We start from the raw sequence: 21317 nt of genomic DNA on the forward strand, positions 1-21317 counted from the left end.
GGATACTTCTGTGAGAGATACGACTGCCTAGTAGACAGTAGGGAGAGTGGTGGAGTAACGATTTTCATGAAGAATGGGGTGTCTGCTACAAGAATTCAACTAACCACTGTCATTCCTGCTATTGCAGTAAAGGTCTCTATCCTCTTCAAATTGCATATCTGCAACTTGTATCTCTCACCGAACACTGAGTTCAGTGCTCTAGATGTCTCAAATTTCCTCACGCAAATACCATCTCCATCGTTAATAGTAGGAGACTTCAATGCCCATCATATTTCCTGGGGCTCAATCTTCTGCTCCACTCGAGGAAATATGATAAACAGAGTGAGACAAGACTTGGACCTTTGTCTACTGAATCATGGATCACACACATTCATGTCATCATCTGGTACTGTATCTAACATTGATCTCTCCATATGCTCGCCGAATTTACTCCCTCATTTTAATTGGTCTGTTTGTGATGACTTTGACGGCAGTGATCATAGGCCAATTATTATTGGTTTCGGTGTAGACTGCGAGATTAAAAGAACGCCACGGAGATGGATTGTTGAAAAGGCAGATTGGAGAGGATACCATAGAGCATTCCAATCGCAGTATGACGATGGAGCGAACATCCTCGACCAATATTCCTCTTTTACGTCCATGATACTTGAGAATGCCAACAGATATATCCCATAAACATCGGGTAATCCTAGACGTCCTTTCGTTCCATGGTGGAACGATGATTGTAAAAATGCTATTAGGAATCGACGGCAGGCACTATGCAAATTTATTCGTAGGCCTACAGCAGAACATCTAAATTTATACCGCAGGGCTAGAGCGGTGTGCCGTCGGGTATTCTTGAACGCTAAGAGGAATTCATGGACGAAGTACGTGAGCACTATCTCACGCACTACTCCCACGTCTACTGTATGGAAAAAAATTCGTGCAATTTTCGGATCACCGAAACAATCTATTGTCGGTCTTATTGATGAAGGAGAACTCCTTTCATCACCTTCGGCAGTGGCAAATAGTCTAGCAAAATCTTTCCGTTCGGTGTCTCTCACCTCATCATATAATAACGATTTTCAAAGGTACAAGATACAAATAGAAGTATTATCGTTAAACATTGGTGATTCGGTTGGTGAATTAAACACTCCATTCGTATTTGAGGAATTGTTACATGCACTTAAAAACTCACGGGACACTTCCCCTGGACCGGACAACATTCGCCTTTCACACCTTCCTAATTCGGCACTACAACAACTTGAATATTTTCAACGGTTTATTCTCCGAACAAGTCTTCCCAACCGTCTGGTCAGAAGCATTTATTATACCAGTACTAAAACCTGGTAAAGACAAAACCAACCCCTCAAGCTACCGCCCTATTTCATTAACAAGCGTTTTGTGTAAAATAACGGAGAGAATGGTAAACCGCAGGCTTACATGGTACTTGGAGAAACATGGCTTTCTATCGTCAGAACAGTGTGGTTTCCGACAAGGACGATCTTCCATTGACCATCTAGTGTCACTAGAAACAGCCATACAAAACACTTTCCTCAATCGCCAGCACCTCGTCGCTATCTTCTTCGATATAAAAAAGGTGTATGACACAGCCTGGCGACGTGGTATTCTTAACACTCTTAAATAATGGGGAATCAAGGGCAATATGCTTGCTTTTATCCGGGGATTCTTAAATCACCGAAAGGCTCGTGTTCGTGTGGATGATTCGCTCTTAGATAGAGTCATCTTGGAGAATGGAGTGCCTCAAGGTAGTGTATTAAGTGCCACCTTATTTTCTGTAGCCATAAACAGTATTACCAAATGTGTGCAGGCTCCTGTCTCATGTTCTCTATTTGCTGACGATTTTGCTATTTACATTGCAAGCCGTTCAACACCCACAGCAGAGAGACTACTGCAGAACACTATATCTCACCTTGAAGCTTGGTCCAGGATTACTGGTTTCACATTTTCAGCCGAAAAAACAAATTGTGTAGATTTTTCTCGGCTACGAAACGCTTCTATTCCGTAAGTTTTTCTGAACGGAGAGATTATTACTATCTCTACTTAGTCAAGTTTTTCGGTTTATTTTTTGATAGCCGTCTTACTTGGGTCAAACATTTAAAAGAATTGAAAACAAAATGTTCCAAACTTCTAGATATGATGCGAGTCCTTACTAACACCAACTGGGGAGCCGATAGGTCATGTATGATCCGTTTCTACTATTCCTTTGTTCGCTCCCGTTTAGATTATGGTTGTGTCGCCTACTCTTCAGCTCGTCAAACCGTGCTTAAAATGCTGGATAGTGTACATCATGCTTTTCTTCGGCTTGCCACAGGCGCGTTTAGATCAAGTCCTGTCGCAAGCTTACTTGTAGACTGTGGTGGACCATCACTTAAGGATAGACGAGACCAGCTTTTATTATGTTATTTTGCTTGTCTCAGAGGACAGCCAAATCACCCGGCTCTTGACTCAGTCTTTAGAAATCCTAATCTAGGAAAGTATGAGGACCATCCACGTCGTACTGCACTTGTAGGTGTCCGTATCCGGCGTCTGCTGCAGCATATAAATGTTGACACACCGTCATTCTTTCCTACGTATCCTTGCTCATATCCTCCGTGGAGAATAAACCTTACAAATTTTACTTTTGATCTTACGACATACAATAAACAATCAACACTACCTATTGTCGTACAGCAAATGTTTCCGTGTGTTCTCTCCAAGATGAAACCAGACGCGGTTGTATACACTGATGGATCGAAACAAAACAATACAGTTGGCTGTGCATTTGTTGTCAATGAAAGAACTTATATGTTTGGTCTACCCGGTATTACGAGTGTGTTTACCGCTGAACTATACGCTATAAATAAGGCTCTAAACATCATTAATCCTAAATATAGAAAAATTCTTATTTGCTGTGACTCGTGTAGTGCTGTCCAAGCCTTAAAAAACTTTTATTCCAAACATCCTATCGTCATTGAAATTTATAACGCAATCGCTGAGTTGAATAATCGCAACACAGAAGTAAGTTTTTGCTGGGTCCCTAGCCACGTAGGGATTCCAGGTAATGAACATGCAGATTCCGCTGCCAAAGAAGCATGTAACCAGCCTCCTTTCACCACCCGAATTGCTACTTCTGATTTCATTAACTATGTAAAACAATCACTAAGAGCAAGGTGGCAAGGTGACTAGACGGCTACCGTTGATAATAAACTCCGTCAGATTAAAGATTCTGTGTTACCATGGGACTCCTCATACAGAAAACCCTGGCGTGAGGAAGTAGTTCTCTGTCGATTGCGGATAGGACACACGAGTACCTGTTGACAAGAGGACAAGCACCTCTTTGCGCACGATGCAACAGCCGCGTGACTGTGCGCCACATACTCGTGGACTGCAAATGTTATGCGGGATTGCGTCGTATATTTAAACTACCCAGAAACATCCGTGGTATCTTGTGTAATGATAAAGAGGTTTTAAACCGGATGTTTCTGTTTTTGCGTATAGGGTTAATACAAAAATTTTAACATAACATAAAAATTTAATTACTTTAGTCCTATGTATTGTTTTTGTTATCCGAGTAGCGAGCATTTTACACTCCCTATCGGAATTTGTCAAATTTTATATATATATATATATTCTTATTTTTTTTTATGTTTTACAAATTCGTCTGTGATATTAGTTGTAAGATTTTTGTGATATTAGTTGTAAGACTTTAAACATAATAGTTTTAAGTTTTATCTCCTTTTTTAGTTTTAAGTTACATGTTAGTGTTTTTTTTTAGTGTTTTTGTTATCCAAGAATGGGCTTTTACACCCATTCCATATTTTGTTTCCTGTGATAGTAGTTTTAATTTTAATTTTAAGTTTTAATTTTATCTAACAGCTTTAATTACTTTTATTTATATATTTATTTAAAAAAAAATAAAATAAATAAAGAATAAAATGAAAATCCGGATGATGATAACGTTCAACCGTTTTTCGCCCTAAAAAAAAAAAACAAAAAAAAAACAAATGTATATACTCCTGTGTAGCTGGCAATAAGGTGCAACCAAATCATCCTACCTTTGATGCGGTATTCTCTAACTAGCATCTTAATGGACAGCAAGAACAGCCGAGACCATCCACTGCTCTGCTAGGCATCAGATGTCTGCACCTTTTCTTAGTTCTAGATATACAGTTACCTCCAGTTCTTACTGTTCTTGTTGTCCATGTTATTATCCCCTTGACGCCCTACTCTGGTTAATTACTGCTTTGGTTCTCGTCAGTATCATAAGAACACAAATCTGGTTATATAACGAAAAATTTATAATATTTTCAGTAGGGTGAATCCTAATATAGTTAGAACAAAAAACTTAGCCTTTAAACTTCATGCTAAAATTGACTTCCGGGTACCAATATGGATATGACAGGTATGTCTTTAAATTCAAATTGTGCTTGTGAATCTCAATTTCATAATGGAAAATCTGCAGAACTTGACACTAGAAACATCCAATCAAATTTGACTTTACAACATGATAGACTTCCCAGTAAGTGATATTGAATATTTTATGTAAAACAATAATTATGTTCTTATTTATTAATGGTATATTTCAAGTATTTGTGCAATTGATCATCTAGTTATTACAATTATTGGAATAGTGCTTCCCATCATTTTTTTTCTGGATGTCATTCTTTGCTGCTGTTATTACTATTCCACTATCAGAAAAAAATAGCAGTTGCTGTACTAGATATTAGTTTTTGTGGTTGATAATAGAACATGCATGTTTGGCCTTCCCACCATTTCCAGTGTTTCTTTGCGGAGTTGTATGCTATTAACAAGGCCTTAAATTACTCAACATTCCGACACGTACTTGTCTGTTCAGATCCCATGAGTGCCTTGCAGACGATTAGTGACATGATACACTGTTGTTGGTAATATATAGTCTGAAATAGTTATCAAAGACCAAATTAAATAATTAGTAGTAAGTAAAGTTCAAATTAAATTTTTAATTGGTAAGTCTGACAGTTATCTCTAAAATGACTCAATGTTACACAACTGTGAGCTTCTGGATCCCTAGTTATATTGGGAATTTCAGGCAATGAGTAGTGCACTGATCGTGTGGCAAGAGTTTTGTTTGCAGCTTCTTTTCACTAATTATGTTATTTCGGATGACTGTCTGTTTTCTGAAAAGGGTGATCCGTGATGAGTGGCAAAGTGAATAAAATGCTGCTATCAACAATCTTCTTCCAGTTATGAATACTAGGAAACATTGAGACGATGTTATCAAATGTTTTACAATTTCTTAAGGCTCTCCATTTATATTCAAATATTTGATTTTTACTACAGTTTGTTTCAGCTATCTACACCATTTCGCATTTGACAGATATTAATTTTATTGTTTTATGTAATATTTCATTGTGGTTTTATTTCTCTTTTAGCATACGCCATAGGCATTTTACATTTATGCTGTGTTATATTGCTGATCTTTACTTTTTAACTTAATAGTTAATTTTTAATATTTATTTATTTACTATATAAATATCGTGTCCGGGCACTGATGATGATATTTCTGTGCTTAGGAAAATAAAGGATCTGATTTTCTGTTACTGAAGCTTTATTTTTATGTATTTCTTGTTCTTTTAACTGTTATTGGGTCAATCCATTTGAAGTTGTAAGCAAGGGTGGTTGCTTGACCAATTAAAAAAAGTTAAAACTTACCCACTTGTTTCCTACATGTTTCAGGGCATTCAAAATTTTTTATTTATTTTTTATTCGTGCAGTTTACCTATAGCAGTCATTTTTGTTACGGTGCGCACTCTTTTTTTTTATGATTTTAAGGGCTTAACGAAAAACATCATAACTAACAAACTATTGGTCCTGGAAGGATGAAACAAAAAGTAATTTGTTCATACTTTCTCCAGGTAAAAGATTGGTTCAGTGGTTTATTTACTTATATCTCTTCTTTCTATAAGAAAATTACCAATAAAGTTGAACATAAAAAACTGTGAAATTTCACTTTGGTAATTTTCCAAGAGGCAGGGATGGCATATACAGTTTGAATTAATTTTTATATGTAGGTATATGTTAGTAGTTTTACCATAAATATTATTAATGGTGATATACTTACCCCTATATTTTTATGAATTTTTGAAAACTAATTTTTTTTTTTTAAAATTCAAATTTTGGCTTCAGATAACTGATAGAGCTGGTGATAAAATAGCCATATAAGAAGTGGAATTGTTGTGAACATAAAAAAGTGAATAAAATGTTATTTATATTTCATGGGCCCCATGAATGCTAAGGGTGGCCTTGCGAAACTGGCTGTATGCCAGAGAAGTGTGTGTTTTCATGTAAATGATTGGCCAGTTCTTTGCCACCCCCCTTAAATTCGTGGGGTTGCCCTGAAAAACTAGAATAAACCTCTCAAAATAAATATAAATGAAAAGAATCAAAATTGTAACATTTATCAGATTATTTTTGAATTATAATTTTATTATAATATTATAATTATAATAAAATTGTCCTGTACTTCATGAGTAGTATAGAATAAAAATCTGGGTGTAAAATAAGAGAATATGATAAAAAATTTACAGAAAACAGAAATTGCACAAAACATTAAAACAAAAGTGATAACAATCAGTATTTACAAAAATGTTATATAATGCTTCTTATCAAGATGAATGTATCAAACAACAATTTTCACCAAAATCAAAATAATATTTAATGAAATTGTATTTTTCTGACTTATATTTTGGCAAAATCTTTTATTAAATCATTGCCTAATTTTTCACATATTTAATTTTCAATGGACAGTAATGTTAAATTTGGGTAAATCCATTTGAAGTGTCTCAAAAAAACATAAGGTGGATGTTTGACCAATTCAAAAAAAAATGAAACTTACCCACTTATTTCCTACATATTTCAGGACTGTAAAAGTATATTTTTACTGTTTTACTTAAGCAGTTTACCTGTGGTGGCCATTTTTGTTACTGTGCGCACGCCTGTTTTTGTGTGCTGTTTTTTCCTGTTTATTTCTCAAGGTAAAAGATTAGTTCGGTGGTTTATTTACCTATCTCTCTTCTTTCTATGAGAAGATTACCAATAAAGTTGAACATGTAAAGGTGAAATTTTACTTTGGTAATTTTTTTCAAGAGGCAGGAATAGGATACTTAGTTTGAATTATTTTTTTTTATGTAGGTATATGTTAGTAGTTTTACCATAAATAACATTAATGGTGATATACTTATCCCTAAATTTTTATGAATTTTTGAAACCTAATTTGTTTTTAAAATCAGATTTTGGCTTCAAATAACTCTGACGGGGTTGTTAATAAAAATCTCAAATTTGCAGCAATGTAGTGTTTTTGTAGATGTTGATGGTAAAAAAAATGTTTCTTTGTATTGTACTAATAAAAAAGTTATAACCTCTCAAAATCATGAAAAACCTGTTAAAAGCAATACAATTTTGACTTACCAATCAAGTGCTCCAAGGGGATTTCTTGTCTTCTTTGCACTTTACATTTTTTTATATTTAGCCCCTTTAGTGTTGAAGTTGATGTTATCAATATTTTTAAAATGTTTTTTTTTTTTAATGGTAGGTCGTAATTTAATGATAACCAATACCAGTAACCTAATAGAATTTTGATTCAAAAATGCTTGTAAAACTTACCCAAACTGAGATATCAGTGGGTACCCTGCATTTTTTTTCAAGAATTCATTTTTATTTTTGTAAACACTATCGAAGAAAAAAAAAATTGTAGCAAAATTCTAATTATTCTTCATTGAAATAGGCTGTTTTTGTAGCAATGAAAGTTTATTATTTAGTGTGGTTAACCAACAACTGTGATATCTGATAATTCTTTTGAAATTGTGCAAGAACAATCTGTCATTGTAGTTAGTTAGTTAGTTAGTTGATGCAGGTGATACATCCAAAATGCTACAAACAGCATCCAATTGTTCAATGTTGTGATGTGGAGCAGTGTATTAATCTTGGTCTTTGCATTCATATAGTTATTTGTTCTGCTGAGAAAAAATACTGTTGAAACAGTTAACACAAAGAGAATTTCCAGGAACTAAATTTAAATTTGGGAAAATGTGTTCTTCAAGAGTATCTAATGTTATCTGAAGTATTTCAAAAATCATGCAAAATTGCCATGTCATTAGGTCTATGTTTAGGTTCGAACTCAGTCAGCAGCTATATGTTGTTTGTACCTTTTTATAAGATTTATTGTTTTATCAATTTATATACTAGTCACGATTCACAAGTAATTTTGTATACATCATAACCACTGTACTTATCTTTTTCATCAATATTTGTTAATTTTCATTTCTAAATTTGTTCTGCACTAATAGCAGACTGTAACACTATTTTGTTTTTTAATTTGAATTTAATAGGCTGGTTCCTACTGGATTCTGGGGTACGAAAGGATAAGACATCTTGATTAACAAATTGAGTGACATTTAATGACTAAAAAAATGAATTTGATTGTAGTTATTGAAAATGGATTATATACTTGCACGCATGTGCACACACACACACACACACACACACACAGCTCATGAATTCAACACTGCCCTTGTCTACAACGCTCACTAACTCCCTTCCAATCCACACCAACCTGCCCAATCTTCCCACTTCACACTAACCGAACACGCAATCACACTAACATACACATCCAAACGCATACACCCCAACATGCTGCCCACCTTGAATGCCATACCCTTAAACACACAAAATGAACAAAACAAATAATAATACATGATAAGATTCAAATAATTGTTTGTAATATTCTGGAATGGTAAAGGTTTAAATGTACGCCACTAAAACTTAACACTATGCCTTATCATCTTTAGGTAAAGGATATAGTTTGATGATAGCTCTCTTGATAATGCCTGTAGATGGCTATTCTAGCACACTTGTCATGTCTGTGATAAATCTGAAGAACTCTAGCCAATTGCCATTTGAGGGGGGGGGGGCAAATTTTTTTCTTTGACGATGACTAAATCCCCAGGGTTGAGATTGGGGGTATCTTGGTTCCACTTTGCACATTGTTGTAAGCTGGATAGGTATTCGGTAAACCACAGAGAACAAAAATGTTGTGCTCATTGCACCAGCTGCCATCTGGATAATTTGTTGATTGGCAAGTCTTGCAGACTGGGCTCCAGAAGGGCTGTAAGTAGAGTTACCTGTCAGGAAATGACTGGTGGAAGAAGGTCATTGGATGTAGGAGTAAGCAGACGGGAATTTAAACATGTCTCTATCTATGTAATAAATGTATCCACTTCACCAAAAGTAAATAATGCTGTGCCAACAATTCTCTTAAGATGATATTTAAGTGACTTAACAGCGGCCTCCCATAACCCACCGAAGTGAGGGGATCTGGGAGGAATGAAATGCCATGCAATTCCCTCACTAGAGACCAATTTCGCTAGTTTCTCTTGATGGTCTTTAGTCATGAAGAGCGTTCTTAGTTGAGTCAATTCATGGTTTGCACCAACAAAGTTTGTTGCATTGTCTGAATAAATACTTTCACATTTCCCTTGGCGAGAGATGAGGCGCTTTAATGCACCTAGAAACGCTTCTGTTGTCAGATCTTCAACTACCTCCAAATGCACAGTCTTCACGGAAAAGCAAACGAAAACTGCAATTTACCTTTATCGGGTTTGATCCAACGTTGCTGGATAGCACCTACATGAATAGGTCCACAGAAATCCACACTGCAGGTACTGAATGAACTACGAGGATTTAATCTTGACAGAGGCAGATCACCTATCAGTGGTATTGTTGCTTGTGGGTTTGCTCTAAAACATTTAACACATGACTGTATGATTTTACGGACCACGTTGCGTCTGTTTAAAGGCCAAAATTTCTTCCTTATGCAAGAAGTTGTGGTCCTGTATATAGTTGCTTAGTATGTTCTTGTTGTACAGTTAATTTTGTTAAGCGACCTCTTGCAGGTAGAAGGGTGCTTCTGTTCATAGTACAAATTTGAATTGCTAATTCTTCCTCCCACCTTGAGAAGTTGCTATTATCCACAAATGGATTTAACGATTTCATTCGACTGTTCTTGTTTACTTGCTTCATAGTTTGTAAATCATGTTACTCTGCTGAGAACGCATGTGTCTGAACAGTTTTAAGCAATACAATCAATGCATCCTCCAACTATTTCACTGACAAAAATGCTGATATTCTTCCATCAGATGATGTTCTGCAATTTCTGGCAAATCGGCGATAATATGCAGTAATTCTCAAATTTTTGATAAGTTGAAAATGATGTGATTAATTCTGGGGGTTCTGTTGATACTAGAACCGATTTGTTACACCTTTCAAGTGGTTCTTCCTTGTTGACAATCATTCTTTTAGGCCGCAAAGTTAAAGGTTCAAGCAACCAAGTTGGACCATTCCACTAAAGTTGGCTGTCTAAGATTTGGCTAAAACCCCTTCAAATTGAATCTGCTGGATTTTTCAACATGTCTCCATTGAAACTTTCTTGTTAAGTCATGGATCTGCACAACCCGATTCGCCACAAACGTTTTCCACTGAGTTGATGGCTATTTTATCCATGAAAGTGCTACAGTAGGGTCTGACTACAAACCACACTTTGTAAAATTATTTTGAAAAGTTGAAATTACCTTATGAATGAGTCGTGACAATAAAAGAGCTGCATATAGCTCGAGTCTTGGAAGACTAACTTTCTTAATAGGCACGACCCTAGACTTTGAACAGACTAGTTGTACCTTGATGTCTGAACCCTCACATAGGATGTAAACACACATATGCTGATTCGGAGGCATCACAGAACCCATGAATCTGGTATTCATGTTGTGAAATATTGTTTAATAAGCTCATTACAGAACTGAGTCCACTTTGTTTCGGGTGATGTTCGTTGGACTTCATCCTAACCAATCTTTAATGCCCACAAATGTTGCAACAATAGCTTCACTGACAGAATAACTGGCCCAATTAATCCAAGTGGACCAAAAATGGATGTGTTAATGGATAACACTTGCTGTTTTGTAATTTTTTCTGGTACCTTTATTGGTTTCACCAAAAAATGGAACTCATCTGCCGCTGGATTCCACAAAACCCGTAATGTTTTGATCATCTTCTGATCATTTGAATGAATTGTAGAGCCTGCATGTTGAAATTCCGTTGAACATTTTTTAGTAATTTGGCCTCATTTGTACACCACTTTTTCAATTCAAAATTTCCTCTGCTTAATAATTTAATTAGCTGTAATTGTAAAAGCGACACATCAGTCAGTGAGTCTCCTCCAGTGAGGATATATTCAACGTACCAGTCCTGTAGAACAACCTCTGAAGCTTCTGGAAATGCATCCTTCTCTTCTAATGCCAATTGTTTGGAGACATCGAGTGGCTAAAAACAGAGCTGAGGTTGTTCCATAAGTCACTGTTTTTAAACAGTATTTTGATTGGTTCTTCAGAACTTTTTCACCACAAAATCCATTGCAAGTTTGCATCTAATTTATGCACATTAATTTGTATATACATCTTTACGATCTCAGCTAAAATCACAAATCTGTGTTTTCCAAATCTGATTAAAATGGAAAATAGTTCTTGAACATTGGGTCCTACCATTAGGATCACATTAAGTGATAAACCACTTGACGACTTGCATGAACTGTCAAACACCACTCGCAATTTGGTTGTCGAACATGACTCATTAATAACACCTTGTTGTTGTAAATAGTAGACATCTTCACCTGGTTCATTTTCTTCTAAAACCTTCTCCATGTGTCCAAGTTGCTCATATTCATCCATGAAGTCTACGTAGGCCTGTTTCTTCACTGGATTCGTGCTCAGATTTCTTTCCTGCTGCTGCAGTCGTGTAGTAGCTGTGTCTAGAATTTCCTAGCACGTTTCTATTTTGTCTCAAAGGCAACCGGACAGTGAATCTGCCGGTATCGTCTCTGCTGAACATCTTCACACTGTTTAGCTTCTACTGATAGTGCTGGTTTGTTAGAACACTCTTCCACTTGTCAGAATGTTTGTAGTTGTTCATCAAGACTATCATCAACAGCCAAGTGACACACAGTCATCGATGATGATTCACAATTTTGTTTACGCTTTCCTGAAACTATCCATCCCCATTTGGTATTTTGCATACGTGCAGGATCCACTAATTTAAGTCTACCTTCACTTAACATTTCTAAGAATATTTCTGCTCCAATAAGCATGTCAACATTACTGGTTACATGAAACTCCAGATCTGCCAGCTCTATATTAGGTGGAAGTTGGAATTTTACTTTATCAATCTGTAGGAGGTAGTGGCTGAGTTATTTTAGGAAGAATAACAAAATTTAAGTTCTTGCAAAAATCACTAACTCTGGATTTAAATTTGCATGTAATAATGTACGATGCATTTGCAGGGATCTCACCAATACCAGTAATAAATGACTGAATTTTATGCTTCCTCAGCCCTAAAATGTTTGCCATTCTGTCAGTTACAAAATGACACTGTGAACCTGAATCTAATAAAACTCTACATAAATATGATTCTCCACGAGAACCGAAAGCTAATACCATGGCAGTTGACAAAATTACACTAGATGTTCTGTGTTGATCAGCTTTTTGATTGGATGCAGTGTATAGCTTGTTGGTTTTAAACAGACTTATTTTCTTGTTTTTTGTGCTAAGTATTGGGAGGTTCCTTGCTTTTTTGCTATAATACTCTTTTCTGTGTAGTGTAATAATGTGTTATGGGCAATAACTCTGACTCGCCTGGCACCCTCATGCCTGGACCCGTTGCATAAGACGACTCCTTTTCTTTTGTAGACAAAGAATTCTCATAACAATAACCGTTTTTTACTTTCTATGCACAATGTTTATGTACTTAACATGAAACTCACCAACATCCGGCACCGGTAGATAGACCATAAGTATGTTCAGCACTAATATTGGACTGTAACACTATTTTGCTTTTTAATTTGAATTTAATAGGCTGGTTCCTGCCAGATGATGGGGTACAAAATGATAAGACTCCTTGATTAAAAAATTGGGTGACATTTAATGACTAAAATAATCAATTTACTGAACACATTGAATTTGATTGTAATTATTGAAAATGGACTGTACATTTACACACACATAGCTCAAGAATTCAACACTGCCTTTGCCCACAACACTCACTAACTCCCTTCCAATCCACACCGTCCTGCCCAATCTCCCCACTCTAGTACTCTCTCTTCCACTGCACACTAACATACACATCCAAACGCATATGCTCCAACAAAATTATTACTAGTTTTATATGTTATTTGTGTACCAACTCCTTTTCTAAATAAATTTATGATTTTGTAAGTTTCAGGCCCTGTACAATTAAATAATATAAATTTTTTGCCCCTTTTATTAATATTCTGCGAACTTAAATCTGTACATTTATGCATAATTGATTATTCTTTTTTTTTGTGCATAGTTTGTCTACCATGTCTGCATTAACCATTAAATATTACTACTTTCTTTCTTTATTTAAGTTCAAATTCAAAATTTGTGCAGCTTATTGGTAATTTTAGTGCTCTATAGGCTGACAATTTTTGGCTTATCAGATTGTTTGATTTATTGTGTGTTGTTATATCCATGTTAGAAGGTTTCCTGTAAGTACTGAATTATAAGCTGTAACGATTTCTGGTTATTGTAAGGTCTAAATAATTAAGTATTTTCTTTTTCAAAAGTAAGCTCTTTATTTCTCTGCAAACTATTGGACTGTTCATATTATTAGGCTCATTATGTATATTTTTCTTATGTATTAACAAATACATCAGCATATTGAAAATGTACAACAACATTGTGATCTTTTCTCAAGATATTATTTATCTTTAAGTCCAATTCTTGCAAAAATATTTCAGATAATATATACTACTTTTTGGGTTCTCCATCATTGGTCCATTTTTTTGTTGGTAGATATTATTGAATCTAAAATAGCTTTGTTTTATGGTAATGTTTAACAGACTCATAATCTGTTTAATATAAGCCAAATTGAAATTATTGAATAACATACTAATGACTTCATCTGTAGGAAAGTTCATGTACATATTCTTTTTATCAAAGGAAATCATACACAATTTAAAATATAGTGATAATTGCATATTTAAAAAAAATTAAATCGGTATTACTTTTAACATTGAAGCTGCATTATAATCTCATATTTGATATCATTGTATTAGACCAAATTTAACATATTTATAAATTATTTAAACCTAATACAAAATTATAAAATTATTTGTCAAAAGATTTTAATAAAAGGAGGACTCTCAATTCAGTTAGTATATGTAATTATTTATTATTTCTTCAATCTCCCTCTATGAATCATGAGACTTTGCCGATGATGAGGGGGCTTAAGTGCCCAGTGATACAGACTAGCTGGACTGAAGGTGCAACCATATTGGATAGGTATCTGTTGAGAGTCAGACTAAGGAATGATTCCTGAAAGAGACCAGTAGTTGTTAAGGCCGCCAATCAAGAGGACTTAAACAGCCGTATCAACATCGCTCAATCTTCTGAGGACTGCACAGCTGAAAGCGATGGAAAACTACAAAGGCTTTTTTTCCAAGAAAATGTAACTCTGCATGTTCATGTAAAAAAGATGGAGGCGCCTTCCTTGGTAAAATATTCCAGAGGTAATCTAGTCCCTTGTTTGGATCTCCGAGTGGGGACTACTAACAAAGAGGACACTAGAAAATTAAAAAATGAAATTTTATGAGTCGGAGCGTGGAATGATAGAAGTCTAAAAAAAAGGTTGGTAGTGTAGAAAATTTAATAGAGGGAAATGGATAGATTAAATGTAGATGTAGAAGAAATAGCGAGGTTCAGTGGGAAGAGGAAAACAACTTTTGATCAGGAGATTGTAGAGTAATTAACTCAACTTCAAATAAAGGCAGGCAGGAGTAGGTTTCATAATAAACAAGAAGAGATGGAGGGAAGAGAGTACAGTATTTCAAAATGCAGAGTGATAAAATCATTGTAATAAGGGTAAAATCAAAACATAAGCCGACATTGATTGTCAACATCTATATGCCTACAAGTGCCAGTGATGATGAGGTAGAGAGTGTATACGAAGAAATTGACAGCGATTATTAAACACATAAAAGGGGACGAAAATTTAATAATAGTTTGAGATTGGAATGCAAGCATTGGAAAAGGGAAGGAAGGAAATATAATATGAAAGGAAAGGCCACTAGGCGGGTGGAATATATTGAAGAGTTATATGGAGGAAATGAATTAAAAGATGGTGTTATATAGGAAGAAGAGGAGGTTCAAGAGGATGAAAGGGGATAAACAATACTGAGATCTGAATGTAAGAGCATTAAAAGATTTGAATAGCAGAAAGACTCCTGGAATAGACGGAATACCTGCAGAACTACTGCACAGTGCAGGTGAAAAAGCAATAGATAGATTATACAAAATGTTGTGTAATATTTACAAAAAAGGGGAAGTTGTGTCAGATTTCAAAAAGAGTGTTATAGTCATGATACCAAAGAAAGCAGGAGGAGATAAATGTGAAGAATACAGAAGAATTAGCTTAACTAGTAATGCCTCAAAAATCTTTACAATTCTGTACAGAAGAAATGAAAGGAGAGCAGAAGTGTTAAGAGAAGACCAGTTTGGTTTCAGGAAAAGTATAGGGACAAGGGAAGCAATTTTAGGCCTCAGTTTAATATTAGAAGGATGATTAAAGAAAAACAAACTAAAATACTTGGCATTTATAGACCTAGAAAAGGCATTCAATAACATAGACTGCAATAAAATGTTCAGCATTTTTAGAAAATTAGAGTTCAAGTACAGAGATAGAAGAACAGTTGCTGACATTTACAGGAACCAAACAGCAACAATAATAATTGAAGAACATAAGAAAGAAGCCATAATAAAAAATGGAATCCGATAAGGATGTTTCCTACTACTGTTACTTTTTTAATCTTTACATAGAACTAGCAGTTAATGATGTTAAAAAACAATTTAGATCCGGATTAACAGTGAAGAGATAAAGATGCTACAATTTGCTGATGATATAGTAATTCTAGCTGAGAGTAAAAAAAGATTTAGAAGAAACAATGAACGGCATGGATGAAGTCCCACACAAGAACTATCGCATGAAAATAAACAAGAGCAAAATAAAAGTAATGAAATGTAGTTTCTACTACATTTCATTACTTTTTTACTACATTATTTCTACTACATTATTTCTATAATGTAGATGGACCACTGAATATAAAAATAGGAAGAGAAAAGATTATGAAGGTAGAAGAATTTTGTTATTTGGGAAGTAGAATTACTAAAGATGGACAAAGCAGGAGCGATATAAAATCCGAATAGCACAGGTGAAACGAGGCTTCAGTCAGAAATATAATTTGTTTATATCAAAAATTAATTTAAATGTCAGGAAAAGATTTTTGAAAGTATATGTTTCGAGCGTACCTTTATATGGAAGTGAAACTTGGATGATCGGAGTACCTGAGAAGAAAAGATTAGCAGCATGGTTTACAAAAAATGATTGAAAATACATAGGTGTAAATAAAAATTTAAAGAAAACTTTATGCATTTTGTTGTAAAACACTACTTGAATGCATTTGTATTGATTGTTTACTGGAATTTTTTCTGTTTTCATAATTTTTTTACAAGCAAAAATGAATATTACTTTCTTAAAAATTTTAAAAACTTTTTCAGCGAGTTATAATTTGTTTTATTTTATTTGTTGTAGATCCAAAAGATGCTGCTTCTAATTTTTCACTTTTGTTAGATTCTTATGCTAGGAATAATTATCTGAACAAAACTAAACAAATTTCTTCAACCGTTTCAGAAACAGCAAAATCACCATCTCCAGTGCATCCATTTTGTCGAGGGATATTTGCCAGTGAAGATGACCATGACCCTTTGAATGAATGTAGTAAAATTATTACAGAAGAGAGAAGAACAGATAGATCAGCCTCAAATAAAAATGAAATGGATAATCAAAATAATTCAGTTATGAGCAATACCAGGAATTTAAGGAAACGTAAACCAAAATTATCCTTCAGCCTATCACAATTAAATCGTTCTTCCTTAGATAAACTAAATTCCTGTAAGGAATTAAAAAATTGGTCAATACAAATTAAAAATACTAATCAACTTGAAGTACGTGGGCCAAATTTTGTTGTAAGTATTCATTTTTTAAATTTTATATCGTGAAATGTCACAAATTGCTTGCTGCACACTATCTCATTATGTTTTTCTTATAGTTCTGCTGTTATAAACCTCTTGAGGCACAAGAGGTGCCAGTCGATGTTTCTCTTATATGCTGTTTATTATACAGCATATACCAAATCCCTAGTGAACAGAGTGAAGGTGGCACCTTCTGTTGCTGAAATATCACCATTACTTCATCTGGGCTTTATATACCATATTGCAGCAGTAAGTCGGCTCAGTGTAGTAGACAACTGAAAATCACTTCACTCCTCACAATTCATAGTAACATGCATGACTTTTTAATTTTTGGGTGTTATTTCTAATAATATGCGACATTTTGTTTCATTGAAGGTGTGAGTCACCCATTTACTGGAATTCCTAGAATTATACTTTATACAAGATAATGAAATAAGTCAGCTGTAGTTGCTAATCTACTTCTCTTGATATTTTTCTTTTTACAACATTACTTTTTTTAAACTTATTTTAACCATCTTAAACTTTGAATTTCAATTTTCTGTTACTTAATTGAGTATTTATTAATTCTGGAATTTATAAATTGAATGAGAAAACATTTTTTCCTGGGCACACAACGAAGTATCATCATCAGTGCCAGATAAAATATTTACAAAGTCGATGTATATATTTAAAAGACACAATTAAAATTAATTAGACCTAAACAACAGTAATATAAAAACACAGATAAATGTATGTATACATAGATAGTATGATGGTTTATTTGGCATTTCTCCCACCACCACCCATTTGGTTGCCCTAAAGCATAAAATCGAATAATAGTGCCACAAACGGCTACTGAACCTTGAAACAGTTTAGCGGCTGGTGTCCTAACTAGCCTGCAGAGCTAAATGCTTAAAAGCATGAGCAGAATAAGCATGGAACCATACACCACTCGCTTACATTTCCCACTGCCCACTTGTCATATATCACTAAAATGGTCCAACAATGCAGCTTTCGCTGCTTGTGAGTGGTCAATTTTCCCCTAGACCTCTAAGTTCCAGGATGGCCTGAGTTCTGGCCTCCCCAAGAGCTGGGCAGTCGAACATCATGTGTTTATTCCACTGAACCATTCCGCAGATGTACAGCTCATCAGCTGCCAGGCAGAACAGACACAATTATTGGTTTAAATTTACATGGTTGGAGAGCACTTGGGCTCCCATTTTCCTTAAAAATGAAGGAGAAGCAAACTATCTCCCCCAGATTCTGTATAAATCTATACAAGGATCTTCCCATAATCATGGCATGCCATTCTTAATGCTACACTTCCATCATGAGGCTGTAAAGCCTCCTCTGCAGGCGGGAGATCGGCAACTGTTTGTAATTTAGAACCGGTACATTGAAATCATCATTCCGGTTTGGTACAGGCCAGGCTTGAAACTGCATCCCACCAAATGCCTCGGCCTCCCTGCCCCTTCGCAATTTCCACATGGCTGCTGAAACTTTTACTATTAAATCGATTGGAAGAGCCTTTACCAATATGGTGGTAGCCTCATAGGAGGTTGTTTTAAAAACACCAGTGCATACAATTAAGGCTCTGCGCTGGGCACTTTTTAAATTTTGAAAAAGTGTTTGATTTCTTTCCAACCTATGTGCCCAAACAGACACTGCATAAGAGGTCATACTTTCGAAGACATTTCGGTACATCATTTACAAATAACAGCTTGACAGTCCGTAATCCTTTCGAGCAATCTTCCTTGGCTTGTGCATCACAGGGACGGCGTCTGCTGCTACTTGCCAGTGTGGTTGCTAAACATAACTTCTTGTCAAACAAAACACCTAGGTACTTATGAACTCGAACTTGGCTGATTACAGAGCTTTTATACTCAATATGGGGATTACAACTATGATAATTTGTCTGCATCCTTGAGAAGCATAAACTTCATGAGCACAGAAATCTTTAAATTTGTAATGTCCATTCAGCCCTCTGTGGTTGACATTGCTGCCTGCGCTCGGTCTTCTAGATGCAGTCATGAGTTACCACGAACTAACAGGAGAAAGTCATTGGCGAAAGCCTGGGCCATGACCCCTCCAGGGAATGTCAGTCCCAAAAACCCATCAAATACTAGGTTCCACAGCAAGGGACCGAGAGTGGAGCCCTGATGGCTTCCCCTGATGATGGACTTTTCCACAAGTAGGTGCGCATCCTTAAACAGAGCTGTGCAATCAGACAGGCAGGCCATACTATGCCCTGCAGGGCTATGGGAATATTGTGGCGTTCTAACTCGTAGAGGACATAACATAAGGAAGGAAATGCTGCCTCTATGTCAATAAAAATTGCCAAAATATATTTACAGTTGGCACCTTCCACCTCAGCATGAGCATTTAAGATGTAATCCTCAGTGATAACCCTTTCATGAAGTACTGGCCTTGATTTAAAAGTGAGTTCATATCAATGTTTTGCCAGAGTCGTTCCACAACCAGCCTTTCAAGCAACTTGCTGATTGCCGACAAGAGACTGATGGTTCAATAACTGCAGCTCTCGCTCATCCTTTCGTGATTTTAAGAGCACCCTCACCAAAGCCACGTTCCAACAAGTCAAAAAGCAACCCCAGCTTAGGCATCCCAAGAACAGCCTGCCAAGCACCTCTCTTCTGACAGGCAGTAGATTATAGAAAATATCCGGGTCAAGTTGATCAGTCCCCGGTGCCTTTCTCAGGGCCATTCAAGAAACCATTTGATCTATATCTACAAGTTCCACAGCCTGTACGCCAGGGAATGGTGTCTCACTTGCCCTAATGCTGACTTCTGCCTCATCCTCCGGAGCTCCTGGAAACAGTATCGAGGAACGCCTGGTAAGTTGTCACAGGTGTTAAAGTGTGGTCACGACCACCAAACATACATCGAACACAGCACGTGCAATGGCTTTGGCCAGTAACATGACTTCGTGAGTGACTATTTGTTATTATACTCTAGTGTAGTGTAATAAGGAAAGTATTGTAATAAACAAAAGTTCATTCCTGGTTTTTCCGCAATTCTTGACATTTTGGCATTTTCGTGCAGGTGCAGTAGTTTAAGTGTTTTTAGGCATTATGTAATCACCACATTGCTGTCAGCGAGACTGTGTTAAAAATCATTGGGGTGTAGTTATAAATCCTGCCAATTGTGAAGTTCTATCAGTGATTTAATTTCTAAATGCAAGAGGACATAATGCTGCCGAAATTCACCTCAATTGTGTGAAACATATGGCCCGATCACAATGAGTTTAGGAAAAGTGCGGCACTGATATCGTTCAGTTTAAGACTGTTCAAATGTTCACAACGAACAGAGAAGTGTCAGGCCTAATGTCCAGACTGATGATCTTGTTGAACATATGAATGCAAAAATGAGAGAAAATTTTTGCTTTATGATTAATAATTTTTCTCTAGAATTTCCAAACGTTTTAAAGATAACATTGCTGAAAATCATGTCTGATACTCCAGGCTATCATAAACTGTTTGCACTATGACTGCTTCAAATGTTGAGAAGTGCTCACGAAGATCAAAGAATGATATCTGGATATGCTTTTCACGACTTTTTTTAACCATGAGGGATGAATATTTTTTCTCATATCGTCGCTGGTGACGATACCAGTTTCAACCAGAATCGATCCGTCGCGTAATTTCCTGATGTTCTTTGGGGAGCCACTTGCACCTGTTACAGTTTTATTTATTAGGAAAGGTGAAACCTTTTGGAGGGAGCCACCTTCCTGACTATTTCGAAGAACAACGAATCGAATATTTTTAGTGTTCAAGTCTAAAGATTTGTAGTTCTCTTCCATAGGACTTTTATCCTCGTCAGACAAAGCTGATCGAGGTCTCTTCAGGTCTATGCACAGAATACAAGTCTCTCTTTATTTTTATTCAGAGTAATTTTTATAGTATCCAACTTAATTTTTAGCTTATATTTTAAATCATTTGCTTTTTTTTGTACGAGTGTTTTGTAGGACTATCGGGGAGAGATTTCAGTCTAACAAAAAAAAATCTCAACGCGCTGTAGTTGCTACCTCTTGGGTGGTGTGGAAATGCAACAATAATATTATCATTATTTTTTTTTAACTAATATTTTTTTTTTTTTTTTTTTGCTGACTTACTAATATCCATCATCTAAGATTGCAAAATAAATAGACTACCGTATTGCGCGCCAGGGGTGACGTCACAAGATGGCGGCTGAACCACCGTCCGCCGCCGCCAC

General features: G+C 35.7%; 1 protein-coding gene across 4 annotated transcripts in view; it reads left to right on the forward strand.

Moving 5' to 3' along the window:
• LOC142327027 (uncharacterized) overlaps window positions 1–21317 on the forward strand; it is a 139866-nt gene that overhangs the window by 72228 nt on the left and 46321 nt on the right. Inside the window, exon 6 of one of the 4 annotated variants that reach the window (XM_075369788.1) lies at window positions 16768–17092. The exons of the other annotated variants lie outside the window; for them this stretch is intronic. The gene's annotated coding sequence lies outside the window, so the exon portion shown is untranslated. Of the gene's footprint in view, window positions 1–16767; window positions 17093–21317 lie in introns of those variants that run through there. 4 annotated transcript variants of the gene reach the window in all.

This window comes from Lycorma delicatula, chromosome 6, assembly GCF_047948215.1.
Source record: "Lycorma delicatula isolate Av1 chromosome 6, ASM4794821v1, whole genome shotgun sequence".
Taxonomy (NCBI): domain Eukaryota; kingdom Metazoa; phylum Arthropoda; class Insecta; order Hemiptera; family Fulgoridae; genus Lycorma; species Lycorma delicatula.